This window comes from Lepeophtheirus salmonis, chromosome 13 (assembly GCF_016086655.4).
Source record: "Lepeophtheirus salmonis chromosome 13, UVic_Lsal_1.4, whole genome shotgun sequence".
In the NCBI taxonomy this organism is placed as follows: Eukaryota; Metazoa; Arthropoda; class Copepoda; order Siphonostomatoida; family Caligidae; genus Lepeophtheirus; species Lepeophtheirus salmonis.
In genome coordinates, this window is record NC_052143.2 from 10,389,446 (window position 1) to 10,411,270 (window position 21,825).

The following is a 21,825-nucleotide window of genomic DNA, read 5'->3' on the forward strand; positions in this document are numbered from 1 at the left end:
ATTTTACTTTTTTTTTAGGGAACTGAACCAAAAATTTTAAGACCAACACAACAGTAGCTAAAGATATTTTGAAAATGTTGTCAGGAATTTCAAGGAAATATCAAAAATATAAATAGTTTCAGATTTAAAGAGGGAAAATATGGGCATACATTAATATACGACGCAAATCTTAGAAATATATCCGTTTATAGAAATATATTAAATGCATTATATTTCTGTTGTTGCTAAAATAAACCTTCTACGTCAGGTGTTTTCAACCTTGGAGAATGCTCCAATAGAGGAGAATTTGAGGATGCCTTTGGAATTGAGGGTTATATATGAATAGAAGGAGCATTAAATAATCTAGGAATTTAACATAGAAAAACGAAGAAACTTCATTTTTCTTTTCTAACTATTTTTACTAAATAAAAAATTTTATGATAATTTTCATGGATAAAAAATTAGACAATTAGACTTGTATAAGTTTTATTAATATAAATCTACACAATTAGATTTTCAAGTCATCATCATATTTAATTCTTGATAAAAAAATTGAATTCAGTCACTCTATTTAAAAAAGTAAATCTGCAGTAGATCTTCATTCTTCCTAATGGTATTATTATTCACCGCTCCAAGATAGATGGAGGGACTGTCATTGTACCAGGACGGACCGAAGAGCTGTCCTGATCTGGAAATTTGGTTAAGTCATCCTTGAAGACATCTTCCCATTCTTTGGTTGAATTGGAAGATATTAAAGAGAGAGTACATGTAAAGTGGTATCTTCCAAATTCCCTTTTAAATAAGAGACACAAACTACCTTTGATACGAAACTAGACCAAGATGTAAAAATGGGGTTGTCTTCTGATTTTGTCCAAATAATTGCGGTAACTATTTAATAAATATTATAATTTCAGCAGATGTTTTCGGCCGAATATAGGAACCTCGGTTATTTTGTATTGATTATGAGGAAGAACGATATTGTTTCAGATTCAACGTAGATATGTCGATTTGTTTCACTCTCTTTCTCTACTTTTGTAATGTTCTCAATGTCAATCAACTCTTGTATCATTGTATGGCTGCTTTCACTATCCTAACTAAATACTTTTTTTTTTAAATCATAATAGGCATATCTTTATTCTTAATTATAGCAAAAATAAAAATTTAACAAAATAAAATACAATCTCTAAACAAATCTAACATGGATAAAATAATAAAATGTAACAAAATGACGTTAAAAATCACAGTTTCTTACATTTTTTAAAATTCAACTATCCAAATTAACTACTATTGTTGGAAAAATTTGTCAAAACGTAGAGTTCCAAAGTAGTTACAATGTCCAAATTTACTTTAATCCGAAGACACTACCCAATCAGTGTTTGAGGTCGTGACTTGTAGATTGTCTTTTATTTTTTTGTTCACAGATTCGTACTAAAGGATCAATCTTAACACATTCTTAGCGTATGTATGCTGATGTTTTTAGTTTCTCGCTACAGAATGTTCAAGTTATACTCTCATCTTGGTGATTTGACTTAATAGTATAAATTGATGAGGTAGTGATTCTGTAATGGGACCATTTTTGATTAGAAGAAGAAAAAAGATAATTAAAAAGTGTTGTTGAATTAATATCCGACCTCCGGAGACCTAATTTGTCAAATTGTTTGGTTTCTGGTTTTTCTGTTCAGTTTTCTATCCAACCTATTAGTTCCCGCCTTATCTGTCTATTTTTAACTAACACAAGAGCTATAAAAAGGAGTTGGTGGTTCAAATAGCATACTATCTGTGAATTTCATCACAAGTGAGCTAGTTCTCAGGGGGTTATAATGTTTGGATGTTTAACTTCTTGTTTACTCCAAATCACTAACTATATACTTTACATGAACCAAAGGGGATGCCTTACCATCAGAGGCCAAAAAGCCCAAGGACATGGCTGAGGGACGGTACTTTATGGTACTAAGTGTCCTCATTGATTCATCAATGTCTCTAAAGATTCAGTACCAATCATTCTGCCTGTTCCTCACCTGGTAGACCGTCTAGGTCTTCTCAACAGTGAAAATGATTACTTTGGCCTTCTTGAGGTCATTCAAAAGAGTCTCACAATGGAGGAGATAGGTTTCCTTAATGGTTGGTGTCAAAAGTAGAAACTCCACTCTCACAAGGCTCTTTCCAGCCATTTTTTTATAGCTCTGTGGACAGACTGGTATAAAATCCCTAGATCTCATATATAGGTCCCCATTGACTTGAAGAGATTGACCAGGGCTGTTTTCTTTAGCTGATCCTGGTATAGTTTTGCCTTTTTGACAAAGCCATTCTTCCTCTCCAAGGTTTTGGACTTGTTGACAGTATAGATGGTGGTCTTGGAGACGCCCAACTACTGGGAGTCTTCTATTGGGGCTTTTATAGTGTAAAAAAGTGAGCGAATGGAAATTCGTCCATCACGTTCAAGTTTCATTTTCTCGACTTGTACGTAAGCTAGAGAGCACAGGTTTCTTTTGTTTTGTAACCAATTGCTTATAATTTAAAATATTGGAAAGTAAATTAATTTTAATCACTCAACTTTTATTAATTATTGAATTAGTAAGTGCTTAGATTTCAATGGACAACCCAGTATATAAGTAAAAGTATAAGAAAATGTTATACAAATAATTATTTAAGTAAATCATGTAAAAGATTTGTTATTTCTAAAAAATAGGTGAATTTACTTGGTTAAATAAATTATGATTTGAACCTATTTTTCTGTTCTTTAAAATTTAAATAATTTTATTCATTTCCATGGAACTATGAAGATTTCAACACTTAATTTGGAGTAGTAACATTCTTTGAAAAAAATTACAAGTTGTTATTACTCCACCAAAAGCCAGCTCATTAAATTTATTTTTCAATAATGTTTATATGGGTATTTTATCACTTGTTCATATTCAAAATTAACAAAAAAACAGCTTGAATACACTAACGGTGTAACAATACATCCTTTTCTCGATACCATAAAAGAGTCACTATAATTTCAAATAAGTGTGGGGAAAAAAAAATATGAATGTTATTATATGGTGTAGCTATGAATAAGTATGGTGTTTTGAACTATTTTATCATTTCCGTCGTGGGGACACTGAAGGTAGGGTATTACATCTATCATGACTATAAACTTATATGAGTACAGACAGTTTATTTTTTTCAAAGTTGCATGTTATAATTTTCAAAACTTGACAAGTCTTCCAATCAAAATAAAGATGTTTTGTGATTTAAAATGTGTCTTGTAAATTTAAGGAGCCAAAATAAAAAAATTAATTTAATGTTGGAAGAAAAAAAATTACAAACTTTGAGGTATGAAGATTATAATATGCAAAGATCTTTCAAATAAATTACTTGTATGCTCATGATAGATGCAGTAACTCGCCTTAATTCATTTAAATGATAACTTGGGTTTCTAATTATAAATATTTATGATTTAGTGGGAGCTATGGGCTATGATTACGATCCCCAAATAACTCCTAATGCTCAAAAAATAAATAATTCGTATACTGTGTGCCATTTCTCAAGTCCAAACTACAAAGGATAAAAAAACTATTGGTTGGGAAATGTCGGTAGATAAATCTAAGTCTGTGTAAAAACCCTTCAGATGTAGTTAAACCAGGATAAGAACAAAGTTCTGGTGAGATCAAAGTTTTCCCATAAACATTTTTTAATTACATAAGTGTTATTCAACGCCTAAACGTCTAAAAAATATAACAGCATATATCCGTATGAGCTATTTTTTTAACGGATGTAGATTCTATCTAGGTATAAAAGTTCTACAAAATTGAGGTGCATTGTTTTATTAATTATTTGGATAAGCATCATACCAAGATATTATGATATTATATTGGCAACGAGGAATTACTAATCGAACCTACTACTAAAATGGCATTATCTTAATTTATCTTTTGCCTCAGCCCCCCCCCCCATTTATACCCCCAAAGTTGAGATGCTTTCATGTATCGCCGGTTCCCAAAAAGGGATAAAACCAACCACCGTCAGATAAGTTACCTTCAAAGGGTACTCCCAAAACCTCAATTTATATCCAGGAAGTAGTGGCTGCTGTGGGTATCCCCAGTTCCAAAAACGAGATCAAAACCGAAACAATGTCGAATGTCAAGGCCCTTAGGGATGCAATTGGGAGGTAAATGTAAGTAGTGGCAGTAAGGTACATCCTATTTTGGGGTTGACGGCATTCCAAAACAGCCTTAAGATTTGGGTTGGAAATGAGAGGTGTTGAGGGGTTTCTAGAAGTTGCTTAAATACTGGTAGTAGGTTTCATCCCATTTTGGGAGATGACAGTCCCCCAAATAAGACCCCAACATTCTAGTTGTATAATGGGGTTGGAAGGGGAACTTACTAGTAGTTAATATAGGAGTGGTGGTATGTTTCAGGGGGGAAATGTCTGAATGGAATAAATTGCAACGCCATATGGAGGAGGCCCTTATTGTAAATTCTTTGTTGGTCACCTTTTGTCTGTTCGACGTTTTGTCTATTCTACGTTTATCCTATTTGACATTTTGTCCATTCGATGTTTTATCGGTCGATGTTCTGTCGGCCGACGTGTTTTCCACGCAGCATAATTAAGAGGATATTAATTTTATCATAATAAAAATAGCAGGCATGCTTTATAAATTTATAAGTATTGGGACTCTGTTACGAATTAATATTTTAGATTTTGTATATACGATTTGTGGCATGTATTAAATTTACAATTTCATAACTTACTTAAAAAACCATTTAAATTTTAAAAATATATAATCACACAAATCAGAATGGGCTAACTTTTTTACAAAATGTAGATATTACGTTGTCTAAAATTAAGCAAAACAAAAACTGAAAAGGGGTTTTCTATTAAATTGAGCCCCAAACTACCTCATGTATTTCATTTGAGTTCTTCTGGTGTTATTTTGGGGTACATTGAGATTTAATGCACTTTTGAAAGTTTCCCTCACTGACAAAAGTTTGAGGAACACTATTTTAGGTTACTTGTACTGGCTATTAGTAATTAAATTAGATTGCCAATATAAAGTGGAGAAGATAACCACTTGATCCCTTGCCAATTTTGTATGTTTGCAGATTTACAAAAAAATATCAAACTATAATTTTAATGGTAGATTTATTTTAACAATAAAAAGTTCAAGAAAAATGTTGAGAATGACCCCAAGACGCCTGTCCATCAAAAATTCTTGAAATACAACCAAATTCCCTCAGAATACGGCCTGATTCGTATAATGGATCTTCAGCACGACAATTATCTAAATATACAGTCATGGCATCAAAGGAGTGGCTCAAGAAGAAGCATATTAAGGTCATGTAGTGACCTATCCAGTCTCCAGAACTCAATCCCATAGGAAATCTTCATCAGTGTGTAAAATTACAAAAACAGCAAAGCTTTCAAATACGTATTTACTCCACTGTAATTATTCCAAACATCATTCCTTTGTTCAATACTTGATGAAAATATTCATTTCCTACTTGACAAATGTATGATAGTGCATAAATTGATGTTGACTTTCTTTTAATCAAGAATATTGAAACAACGTACATACTTCTTCATAAGAATATGATAGTCCCTTGCAAATTTAATAATGCAGAGAAAATAAAGAAGCACATTCAATAAGTGAACGCTTCAAAAAGCGGCTCTGCAAAGAAAGGAAAAAAAAGGAGGTAACATGTATGTATAAAAAACGTTCAAATTTTAGTGATTTATAAATGGTTTTTCTACTCTTTCTACTTCCTTCAATTTATGACGTCAATGTTTTAAAACTTCCCCAGAAAAATATCCCATCTATCTTTAAGCCCCTTTTTTTTTTACTGAGGCTTTAGCTTTCTTCTTTACATAAAATGTAAATACATATCTTTATGTCCAATATGATAATGTATGTTTTTTTAGTATATCTTTTTAGTTGTTCACCGTAGATAAATTGTGTTTTATGGATGTGGATTGTTATTTTTACATGATTTGTATGTACAATTGAGCGGGGTGACGTCATATTTATATTTTTATCTCGAAATTGGAGACAACGAAATCAAAAAGTTGAAGTTGAATCCTCTCAACCTTTTAAAAAGAAGAAAATAACTTTGCTGAGTTAAATGAAGCAACCCAAATCGACATGAATAATATATTATTTGAGTAGGGTCTCGAACTCTCGAGTTATTCGGACAATTAAAACTTCGTATGACTTTTATGATCTGTTGTGAATAAAAATTTTTTTTATGTTATCGTGTAAAAATAGATCCTTCTTATTCAAAAAAAGATAATGAAAAAAATGAAATTTAAAAATTGATTGGGACATTCCCAAGAATAGACTAAAAAAGTAAAAAAAAAAAATGATAAAGTTTATAAGAAATATAAACATTTATGCACAAATGAGTTTCAATTTTATACTAGAAAAATAACTTTTTTTTTTTTTTGTTATTTGGAAAATTGTACTGTTATACAAATGGAGTATTCAGATCGATGCCTGCCTTAAGTGGTACACATACAGCGTTTGTATACTTATTATCTGTTTTTTTTTTTTGTGTTTTTTTTTTAAATAGAAGGAACAATTTTCTTAAGAAATATAACAAATATTTTTTACTGATAATGTTCTTTTTTACCGAACTTATTATTTGAAAAGTATGTTTGACTTTATAGTATTTTATTAAAAAAAAATAATTAACATTTAGTAAAATTAACTAATTTTACACAGTAAATACAAATAATACCTTAATAAAATTTACATTTTAAAATATTTTTTATTAAAACTATAACTTTAAGATCATGAAATAATAATGCAATGCATTAATTTTTAAATTTAACTTTTTTAATTTCATAAACATTCCTCGAATTTTGCGTTCTCGTCGATTCGGCAAACTTTTTCTTTCGAGCTCATTAAATAACTGAAATAGCACTAAGTAATAATTTCCTCATTAACGACCCCATAAATTTTCTTTCAACTCTCAAAATCGTTAGATATAGGTAGAAATCAAAGAAGTTTAAACAGCTTTCAAAAGTTTGGGGAACGACTTTGAAAAAAAAATTATATAGGTAGTGATGAACAAAAGAATCATTTGTGTCTAAAGCTGGTTATAAAGCAGATTTATAATAGGTAGGATATACTAAAATGCGTGTACGGAAAGTTCAATCTATTATTTTACCCTTTGAAAAGATCACCTTCTTGAAGAAAGTTAACCTTGAGAAGCTTCACTATGAGGAAAACTAATATTTGGGTTTTTAAACAAATTAAATAAGTACTTCAATATTTTATTGTAATATTAAATAATACGAATTTAATTACGTAATGAAATATTTTATTGTAATATGAAATATTACAAAATAAATTATCTTCTTCGGTGATCAAAATTAAATTAATACTTTGACGATTTCTTTTTTGGTTTTAACTATTAAAAAATGTCTCAGCCTCAGTGAGACATGTCGTCAGAGCCAAAGTTGAGTGGTCAGCACAGGCAAAGTTTGCTCTCCCATTTTTATGGAGAGGAAGTATCTGCTCAATGCAGTTGCTTACATTGAACTTCTGGATAAGAAAGTGCTAGCTCGGGCCAGGGAAAAGTTCGGCCAATTTGGATTTTCACTCAAGACGGAGTTCCGTATCATTGTGCCGCTGAGACCCATTCTTTCCTTAGAGACAACTTTCCGGAATATCGGGACATCCTTCGGGCACCCTCCTCTCCAGGTGCGAGCCCCTTGGACTACTATATCTAGGACGTCTGGAGGAGACAGTGTGTGCTACTCGTCACAGGAGTGGCTAGACTCTAGAGCAGTGATTCCCAACCGATTTTAACCCATGCCCCACCAATGCATTTCTGAAATGTTGATGCCCCGGTATATTTCATTTACAATATTTAAAAATTAACTGTAATTAACAGTAAAGAAAGCTTAAAAAACCATTAAATTGTCTCTAAAGAAAAATCCAAAGAACATAGCATCCATGAAGAGAAAAATATAAAACGATAGAACAGTTGAATAAATAAAGATTCCAAACATATAATAAAGAACTGAAATTAGAAGTAGAAATATTTGACGTAGATTTATTTTGTAATACTTTGATCATTTTAATTATTGAACTAATAAAAAATAAAAATTGAGCCCACCTAAAGATGTAGGTTAGTGAGGTTAGATTATGCATCCTATCTATGACATAGAGATTTTATATCAGGCTCCAATTTAGTCAACTTAATTCTCAAGTGTCCTCTTTTAGTAATATCCAGTTGATTTCTTTTTTCTTTCAATAGCAAATCATTGACAGCACTAGAGCCACAATCAGCTAAATATGAAGATGGAAAGGGTAACAACAATTTCCTTGCAAAGTTGGTTGAATGTGGGTATTTGGTTTCTGTCTTATAACAACGCCATGTCATCTGTCCTTTTATATTAAATAAGGTTTTGACTGAATTGTCATTCTGCATTTCCGAGATTTATTCTTGGTACTGCATCGAAACATCAGATATATTCACTAGTATTGGCTGCATCAACCATGTTGGAAATTCAATTTCCTTTAATTCAGAAAGTCGTTCTTTCAAATCAGAGAAAATTATTTTCAAATGGTTCACAATAACAAGTACAGCATTATCAGTCACCTCACATTTTTTTGGCCAATGAAACTGGTCAAAACGTTTGTGAGAAATGTTTTCTTGACATACCTCAATAAATGAAACAAAACCTAATATCTTTATATTTGCATCCACATGAGTACTATTTGATCCTTGAAGTTGTTTCTTCAACATATTCAATTTCTCAAAAATATCTGTCAAATAACTCACAAATGCTTTACCATCAACGGTTAGCAGGTGGATCATTTCAGGCTAGTCATTTAAAAAGACACTAAAAATATCATATAAAACCATGAATCTTTTCAAGCAATTCCCCTTTGAAAGCCCCCTTACACCAGTGTGAAGTAAGAAGTCTGCATTTTCATTTTCACAAAATTTCTTGAATAGAAGCTCACATTTTGCATTAGCTTTGATGGCATTGATACATTTTATAACTGAGATTAGTATCTCATTCAGAGGAGGAGTAACATTTTTGGCCACTAAGTTCTCTCTATGAATGAGACAATGCACAAGAATCATTTTTGTATTCCCATCTTTCAACAATTTAAGGCAGCCTTTTTTCTTGCCCATCATAACAGGAGTGCCATCCTCCGTACAAAATATTATGTTTTCTATAGGTATATTATTGACGTGTAAGTAATTAGCTAGTTTACCATATATATCAGCAGCAGAAGTGGTGGTGTCTAATGATTTGCAGAATAGCATTTCTTTAGCAAAGTCGCCTTTATCAATATATCTTGCATATGCTAACAACACAACTTCACTGTCTCTCAGTGTAGATTCATCCATTTGCATTGAGAAATTTTAATTTTTCGACAAGTTGTGTTTCAATATGTTTACCCATTTCATCTTTTCTTCTAGTAGCAGTATTGTTACTGAGTGGCATGGCTTTAACAACGTTATCATCTTTTTCCATGACTGTTTTGAGAAATACAGATATTGATGGTTTTATTAAATCCTCTCCTATAGTATGATTTTTTCCACATTTAGCAACGACTAAAGATATCTCATAACTAACCTCAAGAGTACGACCGACGCTAATAGTTTTTTTTTAGTAAACAGAGACTTTATTGTCTATCTTTTGTACACTTCTCCTTTAAAGACTTGAAGTAATTGAAATCTGAATTTATATACCCACTATGTTTCGCCTTCAAATGCAACTCAAGACGACCTGACCCGGTTTCATTGATTCTTTGTTCAAACATTGTTGGCATAAGAGTGCTTCATCATGTATAGTAGGGATGAATCCAAATTTTAAAATATTTTTATGAATATTGACGAACTTTTTTTTTACTTGCACTACTCATTTTATGCAAAGGGTTTGTTACTGAAATAAATAAAATTATTAATTAATTAACAAAGTAGGCTATTTATAGTTATAATTGAATTTACATATTTGCCGAGTTCGATTATCTATAATAATACAAAAACTCTGATAAGGATGTTTCCTGGAATGTTTTACACTTTGTATGTAGTATGTTATCGTAGTGATGACGTCACTTCAGAGTAAAATTATGTAGCAATTAAATAAATATTACGTAGAGAAATTTATTAGTCCAATAACTGCACCAAATTTATTGAAGCCATCGGAGCTTTTCTCTGATAAACATGATAATCAAAACTAAAATTCACATTATCGTTTTTTTCTCTTTATTTCTTTATGTGGTTTAGTATAGTAATCTCAAAAAACACGTCCTGCGAATGCCACACCAAAACATTGCCATGTTCCACTGGTGGTGTGTGCGCCCCACGTTGAAACCCACTGGCCTAGAGGCTTCCATCAAGAAGGAGTGGACTAAGATCAAGTCGAACTACATAATCAAGGTCTGTAATAGATTTAGGGGTCGTATTGAGTCAATTATTAGAGCTAAGGGCTCACATATTGATTCAAAGTTGTACCAAGCACTATTTTTAGATGATTTTGATAAATAAATGTCTTCAAAAAATCTCTTATTTAAATTTTAATTAGGATAAATTTAAAAAAAATAAAATGTGTACCACTCGAAGGGATCAACCCTCTATGTCGTCAGTTAAGACTACCAACTGATTTTAGCCCTTTTTTCTGTTTTTTTTTCTTCCTTCTTTCTTTTTGGAAGGAAGGTGATACAATAAAGGTAACACATTCTACATACCATTATTTCGTAGACCTATTCCCATCAATTATAGATTATTAAATTTATGGGATTATTTGAAATCCCCCATGATTAATAACTAAAGTTTTGGACCTACATTTGCTTAAAGAGACTTAATTTACCCCGGATTTGGTCTTTAAATAAAATTGATCAATTTCTAAATATTTCGCTTGGTGCAATTTGCAGCGTCTTCAAAAGATATATCGGAACTATTTTGAAGTTGAAATTGACACTAATAAGGCGAAGAATACAAATGTCATCCAGTGTCAATTTTGAGTAATTCTAGGTTGATTTGTTTGACGGGGATGTTTGTTCTTCTCATTATAAAGAGGTGAATACATTGAACTCCCTGATAGCCAAAAAGGTACAGTGAATTTCTTGTAATTTTTTATTTATTTCAGATATTGTGTGTCCGTGATTCTATTCTGTTTATATTTCCAGATAGAATACCAGTAAGGGATTTTTCAAAAAAAAAAATGGGGTTATCCAACAAGAATATAAAAAAAGTGATTTTTTCCATAAATTAATAATTCGATTTTTATTATTCAAATATTTGTTTTTGACAGTCTTCGTCTATTTTTTTTACTAGTAAGATTTATATACTAAAAAGTATTTATACTTCGGTAGAGGACTATTGATCATTAATAAAATTGTATGTATGTAAAAAAAAAAAGTTGAGCTCCAATCACTGATTTTTGGTTTTTTTTTATGTTTTTTAGATTATATTAATTTAATAGACCGATAAACTTTCAAGCTGTTTAATTAATACTATCAAAATCTCACCTATGTAATGAGTTCGAACAAATTTGCATACAAGTATTACCATAATACATACTAAATAATCCCCTCAGATCAGGATTACGAATCTCCAGTAACCTTTTTTCTTTTCTTGGTTTTTGTGGTTTTTGGGTCATTGCGGCCTTAAAAAAACAAAATATTTTTTAGCACTTCAGTTGTACAACCTGAGGGACAAGGTGTATTTTGGATTTTAAAAAGGTTCTTTGATACTCAGGGATGCGGAAGTGGAACAAATTAACCTGTCTCAGGGACCAGCAGCCCACAACCCGTGGGCGGAGGTTTATGTCTTCATATTGAAACTTCTTTGTGCTCAGAAATGCGGTTGCGGTGCAGTTTGTACTACCTCGAGGCCCAGTACTTCACATACAAAACATGAGCCTTAGTGGTGTATTTTGGGATATTGGGAGGGTTCCTTGGTGCATAGAAACGCGGTGGAGGTAGAGTTTTGACTGTATTTTGGCCGAGTACTTCAACTATATGGGGTATGGCAACAAAACTTGTACTCCTACGATGGATTTAGAAATACATCCATAATTTTATATTTTCAATAAGAGGCAAAAAATAACGTTAAAAAAACAAGAAGACAACGTTTTTGCAAAAGTTTTTTCACTCAATATCGCCCCCTTCATTTTCAATAATAGTCATTACACGTCCCCTGAAGGCCATGCAGGAGTTGATGACAAACTCCTCAGACAAGTTGTCCAAAGTAGCCACCATGTAGGACATCAGTTAGTCCAGTTTTGGTTGTGAGGTCCGGTTGGTTTCCCTCTCCAAAGTGCCCAATTGGGGATCCAATCTGGTGAGGAAGGGGGTCATATCTCTTTTGGACCAAAATCGAGCTATTTTATCTGGAAATAACTTTTGGCGCTTGTGGCGTGTGAAACGGGGCGCTATCCTGAGTACAGACGTAGTTATCCTCCGGTTAGTTGGTCTTTAGCTATAGGAAGATGATGTACTTAAGTACCTCCAAATCTTTAGAATAAATTTTCTTTTCCTTAGTTACTGTCACTATTATTTAATACTTGATGAGTGAACTTAATTTCGTATCCTAACAATAAATTATATTCAAAAAATTGATTGAACATTTGCGTGTGTTCATAAAAGACGGATTGTAACCTTGAGGATTTGTTGGAGAATTATAATTGTAAGTCCTTGTTGGACTTAGAGTAGACTTAAGGATCAACTTAGGATAAATTCTTACCAATGTCTTTGAATATTTCCTTCTCTCTCTTCTGTCTTGTAACAGCGGATTGTAGCTGATCTAATGAAACCCCATGACAGCTAAACTGCTCTCCTTCCAAACATTCTTCAAATTGTCAGTTACCATGTTGATTTTCCGGATTTTTATAATGCCCAAATACACACGCTTTTCATCACTAATGATTAATTAATTATAATTGACTAAGGTAAATATTTTAATGTATTCAAAAAATAAATTTCTTCTAAAGCCATTTGAGGACCCCTGAGTTAAATTACATTGCCTCTGTATCTTAGTACCCTTTTAAATTGATCAAACTTTGACATTAGAGGATTCAACGTACATAAACAAAATCTTATAATTCCCTGTCAGAGAATATATAATACATTGAAAGCATATACATGTAAGTAGATACTTATATATTTGGGTGATCAATAGATGTAAACATTAAATATTTTGTTAACGATCCTTCTTATAATATACCAAAATAAAAATTACATCAAATATATTTTCTTTCTAACATTAGAACTATATAAATAGTAATTTAAAAATAAGCAATTTGTTAACTAATTACTTTTAGACTAAGTTACAGAATACAGCTCACAATTTCATCATTTGAAAAGGACTAAGTACTATGAAAGAAAAAGGTTGGTGATACTTATTTCTAGTTAGCGGAGAGAAATTAAAGGACTTAGGTTGGGCAACTATTGCAAGAGCTGGAGTAAACGGGAAATAATAATAGGTAGCGGGTCAACCAGAAATGACGCTTGAGTAAAAAAATAAGTTATTGAGAAATCCACCTTTTATTTATTCACTTAATCAATATTAACGCCCAAATAATATCTGCCAAACCGCTCCGGAGAAATGGGTTAAGTTCAAGAGTACTTTCGGGTACTCTTGAAAGGGCCAGGAACGGCTACAAAGACGGATGAGCAGATTGCATTTTTTGCAGTTTAACAAGAGAAACAACCGACCACATCTCTTAGGAATGCAGCAGATTGACGGAAATCTACAGTGACGTGCAAATCATCATTCATGAGGGATTTGGTCTTCATCTTTCGAAATGATTTTTTATGAACAGAAAACGACGGAAAAATAGAAGTAATAATTACATAGGGGTGCAGTATATAATAATCAAATTAGAGACATCCCTAATGGGGGATTGAAACATTATAATTTGGAGGAGTTTCACAACTAAGAGAAAAGAACGACTTGACTGCATCGAAGGGAGGATGAAAAATCTTGTGCAACAACCTCCTTCCCTCAGAACAAAGCTCTGAAAATGTATCTTCCATAAAAACAATGACCCGAAACCTACAACAATGACAACAAAGAAGAAGCATGTTAAGGTCATGGAGAGGCCTAGCCAGTTTCCAGAACTCAGTTCCATAGAAAATCTTTATTAATGGGGAAAACTTACAAAATTGGCAAGGGATCAAATACTTTTTTCCTCCACACAATTTATATTAGTTTGCTTACAAAATGATTGAAAGTAGCACTGTTTCGCAGTAAAAGAATACAACTCCTTAATCATAATATTTTTTAAGGTCATAATACACTAATGGTAGTACCCGGCATTGCCCAGAGTTATTAGGCGTCAAAAAACAGAAAAACTGTGGTTTAATGATACATATTTTTTGTATTAATATAAAAGAGAACTCTTAAACAAATTTTCGCTGTTACTATCCATTTTCGTGAGTACACTCATAGGTATTTACTTAATAATTAGATTTTCTCGCCTCAAAAATAAAAGATAAATAGGGCATGTGCGATGTTTACTTGTATTCGTTTGTAAACACATCACCTGTGAGTAGTGCCACATTGCAGACAAATAATAAACCTTCCTTAATAATAATTATGATTATCCGGCCAAAGAATAACAGCTAGAGAAAGAATTCAGACGAAGTTGAGCCACCTGTTGACATAAGTCCTTTAATTTTATTACTCATTGTTATTTGAGACTTTATGAAAGTGATTTTATTAAGTGATCCTTAAATTAAAAGTATTTTGGACTCAAAGTGGTTTTTCCAAAGATGAGTTGGACAACCCAAGAAGTTAATTTGAAGAATATAATCTTGTCAAGAAATAACAAACGTATGAATAATTCCTTCTTTCTAAAAGTCCTTGAATTACAATTTGGATTTAAATACATTTAAACTAACCACTCTATTAGTCAATGTTACTATTACAAGGTTAGGCAACATGAAAATGGCTTTTTTTTCTTCGCACAGAGTTTCTAGAGGAGTATGGACTGCCTCTCCTCATTTTGATGCAAATGTCAAATAAATTTAATCCTCAGAATCTGTTTTTTTTTTTTTTTTTTTAGTGAGTAAGGACTGACTCACCAAGATAACAAATAGTTATCATCCTTTGGGATCAGGATCTTACAAGATAGTAAGAATATATATCTTCGTACAATTTCTAGAAATCTAAATACTAGTATGTTTATCGGAGCCCTCTGATCTCTTATGCAATGGGAAAAATAACTGTTTTAATATTTTTTTTTTTTTTTCCTAACCAGAATTTATTTCAAAGATTTTCAAATACTGGAAACATATAACAGAATGATACAATAGAGTAATAAAAAACATATAAAATACAAACAAACATCAATTAAAACCTTCAAAACCTAAGCTCAATCGTATTTAAAACGCTAATATAGTTTCTTAAAATATTTATCACACCACCGTCAAGCTTGGAGCTGGATACTTTCATGGCGTAGATGCAGAATTGATTTTTCACGATCACTGCGTAATGATATATTTTGTCATTGGAAGATAGTGTAAAAAAAATCATTTCTACTCACTGAGTCTCCGAAGCGTTCCTTTACCAGCTCTCCAAGAGTAGAGTAAACAGGTTTTAAAACTGGGCACTTCATTAAGTGTGAAGCTGTCTCTGTTTCTGAACTGTAGAAATAAAAATTTGGGTTATCTGAAAGATATACTGATACGTCGAATGACGATACAATCATAATCTTGGAATCCATTTAACACTCATTGTTTTTATCTTACTCCTGAATGATGTATCATATATGCAAGGTAGTCTGAAATGGGTTTTCCTCTGTAACCACGTAAGCCTTTTAAAAGTCAATGTAGTCAGAAGATTGTGATGCAATCCCCCCCAGGTATCCAAGAACTTCCAGACCATTTCTCAGATGCAAAGGATTCACTTCTGTGAATGCATCAGCCAGAAATGCATTTAGGCCACAAGATAGTTCAAGCAATTGGAACGTTTCTTTTGTATTAGCAATGATTTTATTTATATAACCAACTACACTTAGTTTTCGAGAAATCGACTTCATTCTTTGATGACGGTTCTCGTAATTTAGAGTATTATCTATGACACAGTGGTTCCATAAGTCCTTTCTTTTTAAGCATTTCATCAACCACTCCGCTAACATAGCTTTCCATATGTGACCTATACTAATCATTCTTACCCCCCTCTTTAGAGACATTATTCTCTTCATCGGGATGTTACGTCTTGTGCTGAGATCAAGGAATCCAATAAGAAATTTTTCCGACTCCTTGTTATTTAGACGCATGATAAGAAAGCATTTAGAAATCACGGAGGAGTTACATAGATCAATTCGATCCCATCTATAAAATTCAAGCTTCTTTATGATACTGGTACGCTGATATATTTTGGATATAATTGCTCTCTTGTTGCAACTCATGACGTCTTTTCCAATGAATGCAACAAGTACCCTGATCCTGTTTTGGACTATTGGTCGATATACTTTTACAATGTATGGGTTATTATTGATTATACTCGACTTCTTTTCATTAACTAGTAGGTCTGACGTTGTGCCAATGGGTGATAAAACTTTATTGAGTTCTATAAATGATGTTATTGTCAAAACAGTGTTCCCATTGATTATAATAGATGTATCGTCTGTGTAGGCATATACAGAAAGAACATCCCTAGGTTGGCTTTTCCTGAATAACTTGTTACTATTTATTTGATTGAGAAGAGTATCTAGTGCAATTATGAATAGCCAAGCTACTATCGGATCTCCTTGTTTACAGCCTCTGGACACCTGGAATGTACTTAAGTTTTTACCCATAGCGTATTGAGTTTTTGATTTCACCATCATTGACGCAATTGCTCGTATCATAAAATTTCCAAAGCGCTTATTTTTTAAGTGTTTCAATCAGGTTTTGGTGTGATATTAAATCAAATGATTTTTCAAAATGGAGGGCAATAATAGTGCAGTATTTCTTTTTTTCCAACGCTGTTTGTAAATTAGCGTGGACGTCTTCCATCCTACACCCTTTTATAAAACCTCTCTGAGACTTGCTAATAATATCAGGAAGGGTTGATTTGATCCTTTCGGCAACCACATGAGGGAATATTTTATAAATTGTGCTCTATAGGGTGTTTGGTCTCAAGTTTTTCATAGATCGGTGGTCTTTGTCCTTTGATAAATTTTAAAACCTATCCCCAATATACCATGCTATTTGTTCCTTTCGACACAGTTGAAATTGCATAAATAATCTAATTTTTATGAAAATATTTTACGGTCATTCTTTGACAAAAGAATTCCCAACACTGGATATCCCATTGGAAAATAGTCGCTCTTTGATTTTAGCATTTAGGATTTTTTCATAGGAAAACGATTGAACTCGTCTTACATTACAATTAATTAATTAATTACAGTTAATTATGTATGCCCAGGCTAAAACACTGATGCCATTGCCTTTTGACACCATCAAATTTAAGACTGACGAGGCATACTGGTATGATTTGAGAACTAACGTTTGGATCTACCTCCATACTTATTACATAGTTTGGACCTCTGATTTACGCTAGAATTATTAAGTGAGCAGCTTTATTTGTAGGTTAGCTCTTAGATGACCATGGTCCAGAACTTTCCCATGTTTAGGATTTACACCATATATTTCTTCTTCTTTGAGCCCAAAAAAATTGCAGCATTAACGACATCCACAAAATCGATAACGTCCTGTCTAAATGAACTAATATGATCATTTGTTAATACAAGAACACAAGTGTCCCATTTGAAATCAAAGTTTAAATTGACATTCTCCGACGCATCTTTTATCATTTTTTCGCGTCAGGTAATTTTTTAGATGATGATTGACAAAGGTGAAAATCCAGTGTGGATTGAGAATGTTAAAAAAATGAAACCGAAAAGCAACATTGTAACCTTAACAATTTGAAAAATATTTTGGAGGAGAGAAAGAATAATTCTCATGACATTTCATTAGATCAGCTACAATCAGTTTGACAAGGTAAGAAGGAGAGAAGGAAATAAATAAAGACATTTACTAGAATTACTCTGATGTCGTTCCCCAATTCTACTCTGAGTCCAACAAGGAATTACAATTATAACTTTGTAACAAATCCTCAGGGTTACGCTCCATCTTTTATGAGCACACACAAATGCCCAATCAGGTTTTGAGTGTAATTGAATCTATTTAGAAAAGGAATTGAATAATGACAACTGCTAAGGAAAATAAAATTAATTATTTATACTACCAATGAACAGGCCAGCTAAAAAACGCAACGGATTTACATGTAGGATGATTGATAAGGAAGAAGGGTAAGCGCGCTCGAAGGGTGACGTTAACACTTTTTCAAAGAAAAGAAAGAAACAGAAGAATATATTTAATATAGAGTCTCAGGAAATCAACTAGGAAAATTGGCAAAGTTATAGATTTAGCACAAAGCCAGATCACTCAAAAAAACATTAAAATAAACATAGAAACTTCACAATTTCACGGATATAACTTTTTGCGTAAGAAACAACCTCAAAAACACATTTCACGAATTATTTATGCACTATTGAAAATACGCGCACCTCCACACTTTCATACATATTTATATTCTGTTGTAAATTTTCTAGCATTTTTGAATTTGATATTAAGGACTTTTACTTATCATCTCGACTTTTCTTTTTTTACGTTAATATTTTATTCAGACATAATTTACCATATAATCCTTTTAAATATATTTTTATATTCTGAAATCCATTTCAATTTATTTATTTGTGTTTACCCTATAATTGTTTTATTTAAGTTTATTTCATCACTTGTTTGAATATTAAAATATTAGTGAAAATTAATGCGAAGCGCAGAACAGAAAGAACGTTGTTAAAGAACAAAGAACGCTTTCAAGTATGTCTGGGGTGCCAAAGCTTTTTGGTCTGAAATTTCTATGGGAATCATAAAAAAATATTCCCGTGAGATAAATATGTAAATTGTTTTCTGAGAATATTCCAAGGTTAATAGAAATACAAGGTTATACCAACACGTTTTTCTCACTTATGCTTAACTTCCCCCTTGCTTTTTAATAGTGACGTCAAAGTGTATATACTATTACTATTAATTTTAGAATTTTTAGAACTATATGGTCGTAATATACCCTTGTTATTCTCTATGATGTCACAATCTGTTTGTCCTGCCCAGCAGTCCATACGGTATAAAAAATTGAAAATTCTAGAAATCCTGATTACATGCGGGTTTAACCTTGCATTTTTATCAACCTTGAAAAGAAAATACAGAATATTCCAAATTTCTCGGTTTTATTGCAACGTTTTTGGTTATAAGAGTTCAAGTATGATTAATTCAGATTAAGATTTATTCCCTTTTTTAGACTAACTTGTTCCGAAATTGGCTTCTACATTTTGTATGAATATTATTTTATCGTTATTAATACATGGCAATAGGAAACGATTGTATGTGAGAATAAAATAAATTATTGACGGCTCTCGTGGGGTGTCTAGTCTTCATATAAATAACAAAGTAGACGGAAATTGATCGTCTAATACAATGAAAAAATAGATACGATAACTTTTTAAAACCTCAATTTTAATTCACTGATAAAATTGGAGAGAAAATACGTTTTATTAAGACTCCTACGACATCTTGATTATCCTGGCATTGAAACACTGTCAATACAAGGTGTTGTTTAGAAAACCATTTTTGTGTTCCGGACTCTTATTTAACTTTCAGAGCCTTCGACAAGCAACTTTCAAATCCGAAACGTGGAGTAAGGATTTGAGCAACAAGAATTTCAAACCAACAATTCAATTTCGCGAATCGGATGGGAAACATATAAAGGTATTCTGCAACCCTTCGGGAATTAATTTCAATATTCTCAGAATTTATGGCCCAATTCGGATAACCCTGATTTTTATGGAAAAAACTTTTACCAATTTTAGCTCACAGCCCAACAATTATGAGCGGAGATTTTAATATAAAATTGGACTCTACAAACACTAACGGAAACACGAATGCCCGTGCACAGAAAATACTTTGCTCCAAAAATTAAATCATATTAACTCTATGACGCAGCTGAAACTGTAAAAGATTATAGCCGTACTTTCTTTTCTTCTGAAAAATTCTCCAAACCTACGTTCTCAAGAATTGACCTATTTCTATTCAGTGGTATCCAAAAGCAATCAGCCACGTCATATAAAGTAATCGATACCAAAATATGCGACCATAAGGGACTGTACATTAAAATTAATTTGATATATTTCCCAACTCATAGAGATAAAAAGGCATGGAAACTCAATTCATCAAAATTAGATATACCCAAAGTTATAGATGAGATCGTTGAAATAATTGAGACCACGAGATACAATGTCAAAACAGGATGCAAGGTTTTCTATGAAGTACAAAAGGTACTATCAAAGATTAAAGCTATATTCAGAAGGGCTGGAGCCCGAGAAGCCGTCAATAGGAATAGGAAAATTGGTATCATTGGAAATATAAATAAAGAGGACATTTCAGATCATGAAAAAAAATTCATACTGGATCAAATCTTCTGAGATTCTGACCTAGCAATTAGAACCAGATTAAAAATGAACAACATCGAAGACTTATCTAAAGCAAGACTACGATGTGGTATGATGGAGAAAAAAAGAAACAAAAGCAAGGATTTGTCAGTCTTGGTAGCAAGTGCTAGATATATATCAATCCTACAGCAATATGTAAAGAAATAAAAACCTTCTTCTTCGAGACAGGGACCAATACTTCCTTTTAGAATCAAGATCAGTATTTCTCCAACTGGTACCTGAGAAGATGTCTAACACAACCTTCACTTACTCCTTTCATTGCTTATTTAAGACGTCGCAAAATCCCAAGAACTCTACATCAAAGCCATTAAAAATAAGTATCTAATCGCTCCTGAGAAATGGTTTAAGTACAGAGTACTTTCAGGTACTCTTGAAATGGCCGGGAAATACTACAAAACCGGACGAGCAGATTGTTTTTTCTGCGATTTAACAAGAGAAACAACCGATCACATACTCTGGGAATGCAGCAGATTAACAGAAATCCACAGTGGTGTACAAGTCATCATTGAAGAGGGATTTGCCCTCAAACTTTTGCAAATGAATTTTTATCAACTACGGAAAAATCGACGCAATAATTACAAAGGCACATTATATAATATACAAATTACAAAATACATAAGAGGATAACTTTGATGGAATTTGGTTTTTGGATTTTTTTTCAATTTTATAAATAAAAAAATAAAAAATTTTAGAAAAAAATTTGAAAAATTAATTTTTTAACCAAACAAATTTTTTAAATCTACAGCTATTTACGAAAAATTTCAAAAATCGATAGTTATTCTCAAATAATTAAAAAATTTTGAAAAAAATTTAAAAATCCACAGTTGTTCATGCACAAAAATTACATTTTTTTAAGAAAATAATTTCAAAAATTTTAAGTATTAATTTAAATTTCGAGTACTAAATTTTCAACTAAATTCAATTTTAATAAGAAAAATTTTTAATAAGAAACCGGAGTCAAATCTTTAACCATGTCATAAGTAAAATATCATTTTTTGTGTTTTTGAATCCAAACTAGATTCAAAAAATTATTATACCCGTCCGTAGTCGTTGAACTTTGTAACCGAATTCTTAATTGCGTATAAAAATGTGTACTTCTGTGATTCAACGTACATACCAGTATAGAATAGTATTCATATTGTAACGTTGAATCCAAAAACAAAGAAATACTAGTTTAGTATGAATTAATGTATCTCAAAACCTTTTTTTTTAATAAGAAGCCGCACTAAAGGTATATAATCATGAGTTTCTGAGATTGCTGATGTCAAAAGTGGCCACAAAATAGACATAGTTTTGTTAAGCTCACTCATAGCTTTTTCCTAATGTATTATAAT

At 32.0% G+C, this 21,825-nt stretch overlaps 1 protein-coding gene and 1 long non-coding RNA gene across 2 annotated transcripts in view; both read right to left on the reverse strand.

Moving 5' to 3' along the window:
• Nucleotides 1–21,825, reverse strand: part of Mitf (transcription factor Mitf) — a 407,005-nt gene that overhangs the window by 380,164 nt on the left and 5,016 nt on the right. The gene's annotated exons all lie outside the window — the stretch shown is intronic.
• On the reverse strand, nt 1,381–9,757 carry LOC139906905 (uncharacterized). The gene is made up of 2 exons (XR_011783082.1): nt 8,086–9,757; nt 1,381–7,989 (listed from the first exon to the last, which is right to left on the reverse strand). It is a non-coding gene; the product is annotated as an uncharacterized lncRNA (long non-coding RNA).